Source organism: Chiloscyllium punctatum, chromosome 5, assembly GCF_047496795.1.
Source record: "Chiloscyllium punctatum isolate Juve2018m chromosome 5, sChiPun1.3, whole genome shotgun sequence".
NCBI lineage: Eukaryota > Metazoa > Chordata > Chondrichthyes > Orectolobiformes > Hemiscylliidae > Chiloscyllium > Chiloscyllium punctatum.
The window spans coordinates 42,379,955-42,394,001 of record NC_092743.1 but is presented as its reverse complement, the minus strand read 5'-3'; the positions used below and the strand labels follow the sequence as shown (position 1 = coordinate 42,394,001).

General features: G+C 52.3%; 5 non-coding genes across 5 annotated transcripts; all 5 read right to left on the bottom strand.

Moving 5' to 3' along the window:
* Nucleotides 1-2,319: 2,319 nt before the first annotated feature.
* trnam-cau (transfer RNA methionine (anticodon CAU)) lies at nt 2,320-2,392 on the bottom strand. Its single transcript has one exon. It is a non-coding gene; the product is annotated as a tRNA-Met (tRNA).
* A 2,471-nt stretch (nt 2,393-4,863) lies between these two features.
* On the bottom strand, nt 4,864-4,936 carry trnam-cau (transfer RNA methionine (anticodon CAU)). Its single transcript has one exon. It is a non-coding gene; the product is annotated as a tRNA-Met (tRNA).
* Nucleotides 4,937-7,407: 2,471 nt separating this feature from the next.
* Nucleotides 7,408-7,480, bottom strand: trnam-cau (transfer RNA methionine (anticodon CAU)). Its single transcript has one exon. It is a non-coding gene; the product is annotated as a tRNA-Met (tRNA).
* A 2,471-nt stretch (nt 7,481-9,951) lies between these two features.
* On the bottom strand, nt 9,952-10,024 carry trnam-cau (transfer RNA methionine (anticodon CAU)). The gene has a single exon. It is a non-coding gene; the product is annotated as a tRNA-Met (tRNA).
* A 2,471-nt stretch (nt 10,025-12,495) lies between these two features.
* Nucleotides 12,496-12,568, bottom strand: trnam-cau (transfer RNA methionine (anticodon CAU)). Its single transcript has one exon. It is a non-coding gene; the product is annotated as a tRNA-Met (tRNA).
* Between the last annotated feature and the right edge of the window lie 1,479 nt (nt 12,569-14,047).

Here is a 14,047-nt window from a genome sequence, read left to right as displayed (position 1 = left end):
CTGGGCTCTGGCCCGTGCAGAGACACGGCCCACTCGCGGTACCGCAGAGCCGTGGCGTCAGGAGCTCGGCAAAGCCCGGTATGTCTTGCGCTTGGCAGGCAACATTCGGCAAAGCCTTTCACTTCTTTGTCTCGATGGCTCCGCTGCTGGAGAGCCACGTCACAGCGCACTAAGATCCTTTGCTCAGCACTCCATGCAGGCAAGAAGGGAGGTGCTTCCGTTTACCAAAGAGCCTAAGAAAATGAGGGTTTGCTTCAGGAAAAGAAGGAAGCACATGTCAGGTATAGACAGGATAGATCGAGTGAATCCGTACAAGAGTGTAAAGACAGTAGGGAAATCAGGAGGGTAAAAAGGGGACCTGAGATAGTTTTGGCAGAGAGAGTTAAGGAAAATCCAAAGGGATTTTGCAAATACATTATAAGGACAAAAGGGTGACTAGGGAGAGAATAGGGCCCCTCGAGGATCAGCACAGCGGCCTTTGTGCCGAGCCGCAGGAGAGGCTGGGCCGATACTAAACGAGTATTTTGCATCAGTGTTTACTGTGGAAAAGGATAGAATGTAGGGAGAAGTATAGAATATAGGGAAATGGATGGTGACATCTTGAAAATTGTCCACATTGCAGAGGAGGAATGCTGGATGCCTTGAAGCGCGTACAAGTGGATCAATGCCCAGGACCTGATCAGGTCTGGGGGAAGCTAAGGAAGTGACTGCTGGGCCCCTTGCTGAGATATTTGTATGGTTGATATAAAATCATGAGGCGTATAGATCGGATAAAGAGAGAAAGTCTTTTCCCTGGGGTGCGGGAGACCAGCACTAGAGGGCAGAGGTTTAGGGTGAGAGGGAAAAGATATGAAAGAGAACTAAGGGGCACCTTTTTCACACAGAGGGTGGTACGTGTATGGAATGAGCTGCCAGAGGAAGTGGCGGAGGCGAGTGCAATTGCAACATTTAAAAGGCATCTGGGTGGCTATATGAATAGGAAGGGTTTGGAGGGATATGGCCCGGGTGCCGGCAGGTACGACTAGATTGGGATGGGATATCTGGTCGGAAAGGTCCGACCGACGGGTCTCTTTCCGTGACGTACATCTCTATGACTCTATGACTCCTTTCAAGCAAAGTTTTCCCGCGAAGCGGCGCTCTAAACTGCTCGATGACAACTTACTATGTCAACGTCCGGACGAAGGAGTCTTCCATTCCTGTCGGAAAACTGCCTGTGGACTTCTCTTCGTTTCCTCTTCATGAAATCTGGCCTGCACGGGGTGTGCCACTTCCACAGTTGCACAAGTTGAACAGCAACGCATCCGAGCAGGTCAGCACTTAGGAAAGGCCCTACCGGTCAGACAGGGCTCGCGGGTGCTGCTTCAGACGAGTGGCGGTTGCTCTTTGCATCTCGGCCTGCTTGGCGTGTATCTGAAAGCAGCACTTTGCGGAACCTGACCGCAGGGCTGCAGCTCACGAGGATGAAGGAGAAGCCCTCTTTTTTCGTCTGGTAACAGCCCCAAGTGTTCTCTTTCTCCAAAATACACCTTCTTCTTCTTCTTCTTCTTCAGAGAAGTCTGCCTGTTGGTGTGCTGTGACGTCTGCAGTTGCAAACCACGAGCAGCAGGGAGCCCTCTGGAGGAACACAACATCCACGCAGTCAGTCAGCACTCACTTGAACGTGTCGCAAGTCTCCAATCAGTCAGACAGCGCTCTCGAGTGCTACCTCACACTTGTTGTGACTGCTGGCGCCGATCGGTTCGTTTGGATTCTGGAATCTCAGAGCGTCTCGCTGGCGATTCTTTCGGCGGCACCGTGTTTTCCAGAAGACTTCGCGCACGTGCTGCTGCTGCTGCTGCTCGGATGTGTCGATAGTCGCGTCGCGTTGTTCGGTTGAATACAGCGTGCAATCTCGAGAGGAAATCACCTGCTGCTCTCAGCTCATCGTTCCGAAGCACCATGGGGGCTAAGCAAGTGCACGTTGTAGGGGAATTAGCTCAAATGGTAGAGCGCTCGCTTCGCATGCGAGAGGTAGTGGGATCGATGTCCACATTCTCCACAGTGCTTTTCCTGGGGACACGCTTGAGACGCAAGCAGTGTGACCCTCGCGTGAACCCTGCGTGTGGCTCCAGTCTTTGCTGCTGCACAGATAGCACGATGGTGAGTTTACAAAATGCTGTGCAGAAAAAAAAGTTGAGCACGTGTCGCCCAGATGTTAAACCTTCCAGCAACGCGTTTGCTCTGGTGTGGTCAGTTCAAATCAGGCGTGAAGCCGTCCAAAGCAATTATTATTGCCCGCGGAGAGAAAGAAAACACGTCCGGTGACAAAGGCCACAGTCTTGCCTTCTCTGAGGATTGAACTCAGGACCTTCAGATTATGAGACTGACGCGCTGCCTACTGCGCTAAGAAGGCCAGCCGACAGCCGAGGCTCATACCGCGTGCCCAAATAGGCCGGTTTTCAAGGTGCCGCGAGCCACAGAGCAACCCTCGTCAGAAAGCTGCAGCTCCAGTGAGGCCAGGATATCGGCTTTCAATCCACAATCACGCACCTCGCCCGTTACATGCTGGGCTCTGGCCCGTGCAGAGACACGGCCCACTCGCGGTACCGCAGAGCCGTGGCGTCAGGAGCTCGGCAAAGCCCGGTATGTCTTGCGCTTGGCAGGCAACATTCGGCAAAGCCTTTCACTTCTTTGTCTCGATGGCTCCGCTGCTGGAGAGCCACGTCACAGCGCACTAAGATCCTTTGCTCAGCACTCCATGCAGGCAAGAAGGGAGGTGCTTCCGTTTACCAAAGAGCCTAAGAAAATGAGGGTTTGCTTCAGGAAAAGAAGGAAGCACATGTCAGGTATAGACAGGATAGATCGAGTGAATCCGTACAAGAGTGTAAAGACAGTAGGGAAATCAGGAGGGTAAAAAGGGGACCTGAGATAGTTTTGGCAGAGAGAGTTAAGGAAAATCCAAAGGGATTTTGCAAATACATTATAAGGACAAAAGGGTGACTAGGGAGAGAATAGGGCCCCTCGAGGATCAGCACAGCGGCCTTTGTGCCGAGCCGCAGGAGAGGCTGGGCCGATACTAAACGAGTATTTTGCATCAGTGTTTACTGTGGAAAAGGATAGAATGTAGGGAGAAGTATAGAATATAGGGAAATGGATGGTGACATCTTGAAAATTGTCCACATTGCAGAGGAGGAATGCTGGATGCCTTGAAGCGCGTACAAGTGGATCAATGCCCAGGACCTGATCAGGTCTGGGGGAAGCTAAGGAAGTGACTGCTGGGCCCCTTGCTGAGATATTTGCATGGTTGATATAAAATCATGAGGCGTATAGATCGGATAAAGAGAGAAAGTCTTTTCCCTGGGGTGCGGGAGACCAGCACTAGAGAGCAGAGGTTTAGGGTGAGAGGGAAAAGATATGAAAGAGAACTAAGGGGCACCTTTTTCACACAGAGGGTGGTACGTGTATGGAATGAGCTGCCAGAGGAAGTGGCGGAGGCGAGTACAATTGCAATATTTAAAAGGCATCTGGGTGGCTATATGAATAGGAAGGGTTTGGAGGGATATGGCCCGGGTGCCGGCAGGTACGACTAGATTGGGATGGGATATCTGGTCGGAAAGGTCCGACCGACGGGTCTCTTTCCGTGACGTACATCTCTATGACTCTATGACTCCTTTCAAGCAAAGTTTTCCCGCGAAGCGGCGCTCTAAACTGCTCGATGACAACTTACTATGTCAATGTCCGGACGAAGGAGTCTTCCATTCCTGTCGGAAAACTGCCTGTGGACTTCTCTTCGTTTCCTCTTCATGAAATCTGGCCTGCACGGGGTGTGCCACTTCCACAGTTGCACAAGTTGAACAGCAACGCATCCGAGCAGGTCAGCACTTAGGAAAGGCCCTACCGGTCAGACAGGGCTCGCGGGTGCTGCTTCAGACGAGTGGCGGTTGCTCTTTGCATCTCGGCCTGCTTGGCGTGTATCTGAAAGCAGCACTTTGCGGAACCTGACCGCAGGGCTGCAGCTCACGAGGATGAAGGAGAAGCCCTCTTTTTTCGTCTGGTAACAGCCCCAAGTGTTCTCTTTCTCCAAAATACACCTTCTTCTTCTTCTTCTTCTTCAGAGAAGTCTGCCTGTTGGTGTGCTGTGACGTCTGCAGTTGCAAACCACGAGCAGCAGGGAGCCCTCTGGAGGAACACAACATCCACGCAGTCAGTCAGCACTCACTTGAACGTGTCGCAAGTCTCCAATCAGTCAGACAGCGCTCTCGAGTGCTACCTCACACTTGTTGTGACTGCTGGCGCCGATCGGTTCGTTTGGATTCTGGAATCTCAGAGCGTCTCGCTGGCGATTCTTTCGGCGGCACCGTGTTTTCCAGAAGACTTCGCGCACGTGCTGCTGCTGCTGCTGCTCGGATGTGTCGATAGTCGCGTCGCGTTGTTCGGTTGAATACAGCGTGCAATCTCGAGAGGAAATCACCTGCTGCTCTCAGCTCATCGTTCCGAAGCACCATGGGGGCTAAGCAAGTGCACGTTGTAGGGGAATTAGCTCAAATGGTAGAGCGCTCGCTTCGCATGCGAGAGGTAGTGGGATCGATGTCCACATTCTCCACAGTGCTTTTCCTGGGGACACGCTTGAGACGCAAGCAGTGTGACCCTCGCGTGAACCCTGCGTGTGGCTCCAGTCTTTGCTGCTGCACAGATAGCACGATGGTGAGTTTACAAAATGCTGTGCAGAAAAAAAAGTTGAGCACGTGTCGCCCAGATGTTAAACCTTCCAGCAACGCGTTTGCTCTGGTGTGGTCAGTTCAAATCAGGCGTGAAGCCGTCCAAAGCAATTATTATTGCCCGCGGAGAGAAAGAAAACACGTCCGGTGACAAAGGCCACAGTCTTGCCTTCTCTGAGGATTGAACTCAGGACCTTCAGATTATGAGACTGACGCGCTGCCTACTGCGCTAAGAAGGCCAGCCGACAGCCGAGGCTCATACCGCGTGCCCAAATAGGCCGGTTTTCAAGGTGCCGCGAGCCACAGAGCAACCCTCGTCAGAAAGCTGCAGCTCCAGTGAGGCCAGGATATCGGCTTTCAATCCACAATCACGCACCTCGCCCGTTACATGCTGGGCTCTGGCCCGTGCAGAGACACGGCCCACTCGCGGTACCGCAGAGCCGTGGCGTCAGGAGCTCGGCAAAGCCCGGTATGTCTTGCGCTTGGCAGGCAACATTCGGCAAAGCCTTTCACTTCTTTGTCTCGATGGCTCCGCTGCTGGAGAGCCACGTCACAGCGCACTAAGATCCTTTGCTCAGCACTCCATGCAGGCAAGAAGGGAGGTGCTTCCGTTTACCAAAGAGCCTAAGAAAATGAGGGTTTGCTTCAGGAAAAGAAGGAAGCACATGTCAGGTATAGACAGGATAGATCGAGTGAATCCGTACAAGAGTGTAAAGACAGTAGGGAAATCAGGAGGGTAAAAAGGGGACCTGAGATAGTTTTGGCAGAGAGAGTTAAGGAAAATCCAAAGGGATTTTGCAAATACATTATAAGGACAAAAGGGTGACTAGGGAGAGAATAGGGCCCCTCGAGGATCAGCACAGCGGCCTTTGTGCCGAGCCGCAGGAGAGGCTGGGCCGATACTAAACGAGTATTTTGCATCAGTGTTTACTGTGGAAAAGGATAGAATGTAGGGAGAAGTATAGAATATAGGGAAATGGATGGTGACATCTTGAAAATTGTCCACATTGCAGAGGAGGAATGCTGGATGCCTTGAAGCGCGTACAAGTGGATCAATGCCCAGGACCTGATCAGGTCTGGGGGAAGCTAAGGAAGTGACTGCTGGGCCCCTTGCTGAGATATTTGTATGGTTGATATAAAATCATGAGGCGTATAGATCGGATAAAGAGAGAAAGTCTTTTCCCTGGGGTGCGGGAGACCAGCACTAGAGAGCAGAGGTTTAGGGTGAGAGGGAAAAGATATGAAAGAGAACTAAGGGGCACCTTTTTCACACAGAGGGTGGTACGTGTATGGAATGAGCTGCCAGAGGAAGTGGCGGAGGCGAGTACAATTGCAATATTTAAAAGGCATCTGGGTGGCTATATGAATAGGAAGGGTTTGGAGGGATATGGCCCGGGTGCCGGCAGGTACGACTAGATTGGGATGGGATATCTGGTCGGAAAGGTCCGACCGACGGGTCTCTTTCCGTGACGTACATCTCTATGACTCTATGACTCCTTTCAAGCAAAGTTTTCCCGCGAAGCGGCGCTCTAAACTGCTCGATGACAACTTACTATGTCAATGTCCGGACGAAGGAGTCTTCCATTCCTGTCGGAAAACTGCCTGTGGACTTCTCTTCGTTTCCTCTTCATGAAATCTGGCCTGCACGGGGTGTGCCACTTCCACAGTTGCACAAGTTGAACAGCAACGCATCCGAGCAGGTCAGCACTTAGGAAAGGCCCTACCGGTCAGACAGGGCTCGCGGGTGCTGCTTCAGACGAGTGGCGGTTGCTCTTTGCATCTCGGCCTGCTTGGCGTGTATCTGAAAGCAGCACTTTGCGGAACCTGACCGCAGGGCTGCAGCTCACGAGGATGAAGGAGAAGCCCTCTTTTTTCGTCTGGTAACAGCCCCAAGTGTTCTCTTTCTCCAAAATACACCTTCTTCTTCTTCTTCTTCTTCAGAGAAGTCTGCCTGTTGGTGTGCTGTGACGTCTGCAGTTGCAAACCACGAGCAGCAGGGAGCCCTCTGGAGGAACACAACATCCACGCAGTCAGTCAGCACTCACTTGAACGTGTCGCAAGTCTCCAATCAGTCAGACAGCGCTCTCGAGTGCTACCTCACACTTGTTGTGACTGCTGGCGCCGATCGGTTCGTTTGGATTCTGGAATCTCAGAGCGTATCGCTGGCGATTCTTTCGGCGGCACCGTGTTTTCCAGAAGACTTCGCGCACGTGCTGCTGCTGCTGCTGCTCGGATGTGTCGATAGTCGCGTCGCGTTGTTCGGTTGAATACAGCGTGCAATCTCGAGAGGAAATCACCTGCTGCTCTCAGCTCATCGTTCCGAAGCACCATGGGGGCTAAGCAAGTGCACGTCGTAGGGGAATTAGCTCAAATGGTAGAGCGCTCGCTTCGCATGCGAGAGGTAGTGGGATCGATGTCCACATTCTCCACAGTGCTTTTCCTGGGGACACGCTTGAGACGCAAGCAGTGTGACCCTCGCGTGAACCCTGCGTGTGGCTCCAGTCTTTGCTGCTGCACAGATAGCACGATGGTGAGTTTACAAAATGCTGTGCAGAAAAAAAAGTTGAGCACGTGTCGCCCAGATGTTAAACCTTCCAGCAACGCGTTTGCTCTGGTGTGGTCAGTTCAAATCAGGCGTGAAGCCGTCCAAAGCAATTATTATTGCCCGCGGAGAGAAAGAAAACACGTCCGGTGACAAAGGCCACAGTCTTGCCTTCTCTGAGGATTGAACTCAGGACCTTCAGATTATGAGACTGACGCGCTGCCTACTGCGCTAAGAAGGCCAGCCGACAGCCGAGGCTCATACCGCGTGCCCAAATAGGCCGGTTTTCAAGGTGCCGCGAGCCACAGAGCAACCCTCGTCAGAAAGCTGCAGCTCCAGTGAGGCCAGGATATCGGCTTTCAATCCACAATCACGCACCTCGCCCGTTACATGCTGGGCTCTGGCCCGTGCAGAGACACGGCCCACTCGCGGTACCGCAGAGCCGTGGCGTCAGGAGCTCGGCAAAGCCCGGTATGTCTTGCGCTTGGCAGGCAACATTCGGCAAAGCCTTTCACTTCTTTGTCTCGATGGCTCCGCTGCTGGAGAGCCACGTCACAGCGCACTAAGATCCTTTGCTCAGCACTCCATGCAGGCAAGAAGGGAGGTGCTTCCGTTTACCAAAGAGCCTAAGAAAATGAGGGTTTGCTTCAGGAAAAGAAGGAAGCACATGTCAGGTATAGACAGGATAGATCGAGTGAATCCGTACAAGAGTGTAAAGACAGTAGGGAAATCAGGAGGGTAAAAAGGGGACCTGAGATAGTTTTGGCAGAGAGAGTTAAGGAAAATCCAAAGGGATTTTGCAAATACATTATAAGGACAAAAGGGTGACTAGGGAGAGAATAGGGCCCCTCGAGGATCAGCACAGCGGCCTTTGTGCCGAGCCGCAGGAGAGGCTGGGCCGATACTAAACGAGTATTTTGCATCAGTGTTTACTGTGGAAAAGGATAGAATGTAGGGAGAAGTATAGAATATAGGGAAATGGATGGTGACATCTTGAAAATTGTCCACATTGCAGAGGAGGAATGCTGGATGCCTTGAAGCGCGTACAAGTGGATCAATGCCCAGGACCTGATCAGGTCTGGGGGAAGCTAAGGAAGTGACTGCTGGGCCCCTTGCTGAGATATTTGTATGGTTGATATAAAATCATGAGGCGTATAGATCGGATAAAGAGAGAAAGTCTTTTCCCTGGGGTGCGGGAGACCAGCACTAGAGAGCAGAGGTTTAGGGTGAGAGGGAAAAGATATGAAAGAGAACTAAGGGGCACCTTTTTCACACAGAGGGTGGTACGTGTATGGAATGAGCTGCCAGAGGAAGTGGCGGAGGCGAGTACAATTGCAATATTTAAAAGGCATCTGGGTGGCTATATGAATAGGAAGGGTTTGGAGGGATATGGCCCGGGTGCCGGCAGGTACGACTAGATTGGGATGGGATATCTGGTCGGAAAGGTCCGACCGACGGGTCTCTTTCCGTGACGTACATCTCTATGACTCTATGACTCCTTTCAAGCAAAGTTTTCCCGCGAAGCGGCGCTCTAAACTGCTCGATGACAACTTACTATGTCAATGTCCGGACGAAGGAGTCTTCCATTCCTGTCGGAAAACTGCCTGTGGACTTCTCTTCGTTTCCTCTTCATGAAATCTGGCCTGCACGGGGTGTGCCACTTCCACAGTTGCACAAGTTGAACAGCAACGCATCCGAGCAGGTCAGCACTTAGGAAAGGCCCTACCGGTCAGACAGGGCTCGCGGGTGCTGCTTCAGACGAGTGGCGGTTGCTCTTTGCATCTCGGCCTGCTTGGCGTGTATCTGAAAGCAGCACTTTGCGGAACCTGACCGCAGGGCTGCAGCTCACGAGGATGAAGGAGAAGCCCTCTTTTTTCGTCTGGTAACAGCCCCAAGTGTTCTCTTTCTCCAAAATACACCTTCTTCTTCTTCTTCTTCTTCAGAGAAGTCTGCCTGTTGGTGTGCTGTGACGTCTGCAGTTGCAAACCACGAGCAGCAGGGAGCCCTCTGGAGGAACACAACATCCACGCAGTCAGTCAGCACTCACTTGAACGTGTCGCAAGTCTCCAATCAGTCAGACAGCGCTCTCGAGTGCTACCTCACACTTGTTGTGACTGCTGGCGCCGATCGGTTCGTTTGGATTCTGGAATCTCAGAGCGTATCGCTGGCGATTCTTTCGGCGGCACCGTGTTTTCCAGAAGACTTCGCGCACGTGCTGCTGCTGCTGCTGCTCGGATGTGTCGATAGTCGCGTCGCGTTGTTCGGTTGAATACAGCGTGCAATCTCGAGAGGAAATCACCTGCTGCTCTCAGCTCATCGTTCCGAAGCACCATGGGGGCTAAGCAAGTGCACGTCGTAGGGGAATTAGCTCAAATGGTAGAGCGCTCGCTTCGCATGCGAGAGGTAGTGGGATCGATGTCCACATTCTCCACAGTGCTTTTCCTGGGGACACGCTTGAGACGCAAGCAGTGTGACCCTCGCGTGAACCCTGCGTGTGGCTCCAGTCTTTGCTGCTGCACAGATAGCACGATGGTGAGTTTACAAAATGCTGTGCAGAAAAAAAAGTTGAGCACGTGTCGCCCAGATGTTAAACCTTCCAGCAACGCGTTTGCTCTGGTGTGGTCAGTTCAAATCAGGCGTGAAGCCGTCCAAAGCAATTATTATTGCCCGCGGAGAGAAAGAAAACACGTCCGGTGACAAAGGCCACAGTCTTGCCTTCTCTGAGGATTGAACTCAGGACCTTCAGATTATGAGACTGACGCGCTGCCTACTGCGCTAAGAAGGCCAGCCGACAGCCGAGGCTCATACCGCGTGCCCAAATAGGCCGGTTTTCAAGGTGCCGCGAGCCACAGAGCAACCCTCGTCAGAAAGCTGCAGCTCCAGTGAGGCCAGGATATCGGCTTTCAATCCACAATCACGCACCTCGCCCGTTACATGCTGGGCTCTGGCCCGTGCAGAGACACGGCCCACTCGCGGTACCGCAGAGCCGTGGCGTCAGGAGCTCGGCAAAGCCCGGTATGTCTTGCGCTTGGCAGGCAACATTCGGCAAAGCCTTTCACTTCTTTGTCTCGATGGCTCCGCTGCTGGAGAGCCACGTCACAGCGCACTAAGATCCTTTGCTCAGCACTCCATGCAGGCAAGAAGGGAGGTGCTTCCGTTTACCAAAGAGCCTAAGAAAATGAGGGTTTGCTTCAGGAAAAGAAGGAAGCACATGTCAGGTATAGACAGGATAGATCGAGTGAATCCGTACAAGAGTGTAAAGACAGTAGGGAAATCAGGAGGGTAAAAAGGGGACCTGAGATAGTTTTGGCAGAGAGAGTTAAGGAAAATCCAAAGGGATTTTGCAAATACATTATAAGGACAAAAGGGTGACTAGGGAGAGAATAGGGCCCCTCGAGGATCAGCACAGCGGCCTTTGTGCCGAGCCGCAGGAGAGGCTGGGCCGATACTAAACGAGTATTTTGCATCAGTGTTTACTGTGGAAAAGGATAGAATGTAGGGAGAAGTATAGAATATAGGGAAATGGATGGTGACATCTTGAAAATTGTCCACATTGCAGAGGAGGAATGCTGGATGCCTTGAAGCGCGTACAAGTGGATCAATGCCCAGGACCTGATCAGGTCTGGGGGAAGCTAAGGAAGTGACTGCTGGGCCCCTTGCTGAGATATTTGTATGGTTGATATAAAATCATGAGGCGTATAGATCGGATAAAGAGAGAAAGTCTTTTCCCTGGGGTGCGGGAGACCAGCACTAGAGGGCAGAGGTTTAGGGTGAGAGGGAAAAGATATGAAAGAGAACTAAGGGGCACCTTTTTCACACAGAGGGTGGTACGTGTATGGAATGAGCTGCCAGAGGAAGTGGCGGAGGCGAGTGCAATTGCAACATTTAAAAGGCATCTGGGTGGCTATATGAATAGGAAGGGTTTGGAGGGATATGGCCCGGGTGCCGGCAGGTACGACTAGATTGGGATGGGATATCTGGTCGGAAAGGTCCGACCGACGGGTCTCTTTCCGTGACGTACATCTCTATGACTCTATGACTCCTTTCAAGCAAAGTTTTCCCGCGAAGCGGCGCTCTAAACTGCTCGATGACAACTTACTATGTCAACGTCCGGACGAAGGAGTCTTCCATTCCTGTCGGAAAACTGCCTGTGGACTTCTCTTCGTTTCCTCTTCATGAAATCTGGCCTGCACGGGGTGTGCCACTTCCACAGTTGCACAAGTTGAACAGCAACGCATCCGAGCAGGTCAGCACTTAGGAAAGGCCCTACCGGTCAGACAGGGCTCGCGGGTGCTGCTTCAGACGAGTGGCGGTTGCTCTTTGCATCTCGGCCTGCTTGGCGTGTATCTGAAAGCAGCACTTTGCGGAACCTGACCGCAGGGCTGCAGCTCACGAGGATGAAGGAGAAGCCCTCTTTTTTCGTCTGGTAACAGCCCCAAGTGTTCTCTTTCTCCAAAATACACCTTCTTCTTCTTCTTCTTCTTCAGAGAAGTCTGCCTGTTGGTGTGCTGTGACGTCTGCAGTTGCAAACCACGAGCAGCAGGGAGCCCTCTGGAGGAACACAACATCCACGCAGTCAGTCAGCACTCACTTGAACGTGTCGCAAGTCTCCAATCAGTCAGACAGCGCTCTCGAGTGCTACCTCACACTTGTTGTGACTGCTGGCGCCGATCGGTTCGTTTGGATTCTGGAATCTCAGAGCGTCTCGCTGGCGATTCTTTCGGCGGCACCGTGTTTTCCAGAAGACTTCGCGCACGTGCTGCTGCTGCTGCTGCTCGGATGTGTCGATAGTCGCGTCGCGTTGTTCGGTTGAATACAGCGTGCAATCTCGAGAGGAAATCACCTGCTGCTCTCAGCTCATCGTTCCGAAGCACCATGGGGGCTAAGCAAGTGCACGTCGTAGGGGAATTAGCTCAAATGGTAGAGCGCTCGCTTCGCATGCGAGAGGTAGTGGGATCGATGTCCACATTCTCCACAGTGCTTTTCCTGGGGACACGCTTGAGACGCAAGCAGTGTGACCCTCGCGTGAACCCTGCGTGTGGCTCCAGTCTTTGCTGCTGCACAGATAGCACGATGGTGAGTTTACAAAATGCTGTGCAGAAAAAAAAGTTGAGCACGTGTCGCCCAGATGTTAAACCTTCCAGCAACGCGTTTGCTCTGGTGTGGTCAGTTCAAATCAGGCGTGAAGCCGTCCAAAGCAATTATTATTGCCCGCGGAGAGAAAGAAAACACGTCCGGTGACAAAGGCCACAGTCTTGCCTTCTCTGAGGATTGAACTCAGGACCTTCAGATTATGAGACTGACGCGCTGCCTACTGCGCTAAGAAGGCCAGCCGACAGCCGAGGCTCATACCGCGTGCCCAAATAGGCCGGTTTTCAAGGTGCCGCGAGCCACAGAGCAACCCTCGTCAGAAAGCTGCAGCTCCAGTGAGGCCAGGATATCGGCTTTCAATCCACAATCACGCACCTCGCCCGTTACATGCTGGGCTCTGGCCCGTGCAGAGACACGGCCCACTCGCGGTACCGCAGAGCCGTGGCGTCAGGAGCTCGGCAAAGCCCGGTATGTCTTGCGCTTGGCAGGCAACATTCGGCAAAGCCTTTCACTTCTTTGTCTCGATGGCTCCGCTGCTGGAGAGCCACGTCACAGCGCACTAAGATCCTTTGCTCAGCACTCCATGCAGGCAAGAAGGGAGGTGCTTCCGTTTACCAAAGAGCCTAAGAAAATGAGGGTTTGCTTCAGGAAAAGAAGGAAGCACATGTCAGGTATAGACAGGATAGATCGAGTGAATCCGTACAAGAGTGTAAAGACAGTAGGGAAATCAGGAGGGTAAAAAGGGGACCTGAGATAGTTTTGGCAGAGAGAGTTAAGGAAAATCCAAAGGGATTTTGCAAATACATTATAAGGACAAAAGGGTGACTAGGGAGAGAATAGGGCCCCTCGAGGATCAGCACAGCGGCCTTTGTGCCGAGCCGCAGGAGAGGCTGGGCCGATACTAAACGAGTATTTTGCATCAGTGTTTACTGTGGAAAAGGATAGAATGTAGGGAGAAGTATAGAATATAGGGAAATGGATGGTGACATCTTGAAAATTGTCCACATTGCAGAGGAGGAATGCTGGATGCCTTGAAGCGCGTACAAGTGGATCAATGCCCAGGACCTGATCAGGTCTGGGGGAAGCTAAGGAAGTGACTGCTGGGCCCCTTGCTGAGATATTTGTATGGTTGATATAAAATCATGAGGCGTATAGATCGGATAAAGAGAGAAAGTCTTTTCCCTGGGGTGCGGGAGACCAGCACTAGAGGGCAGAGGTTTAGGGTGAGAGGGAAAAGATATGAAAGAGAACTAAGGGGCACCTTTTTCACACAGAGGGTGGTACGTGTATGGAATGAGCTGCCAGAGGAAGTGGCGGAGGCGAGTGCAATTGCAACATTTAAAAGGCATCTGGGTGGCTATATGAATAGGAAGGGTTTGGAGGGATATGGCCCGGGTGCCGGCAGGTACGACTAGATTGGGATGGGATATCTGGTCGGAAAGGTCCGACCGACGGGTCTCTTTCCGTGACGTACATCTCTATGACTCTATGACTCCTTTCAAGCAAAGTTTTCCCGCGAAGCGGCGCTCTAAACTGCTCGATGACAACTTACTATGTCAACGTCCGGACGAAGGAGTCTTCCATTCCTGTCGGAAAACTGCCTGTGGACTTCTCTTCGTTTCCTCTTCATGAAATCTGGCCTGCACGGGGTGTGCCACTTCCACAGTTGCACAAGTTGAACAGCAACGCATCCGAGCAGGTCAGCACTTAGGAAAGG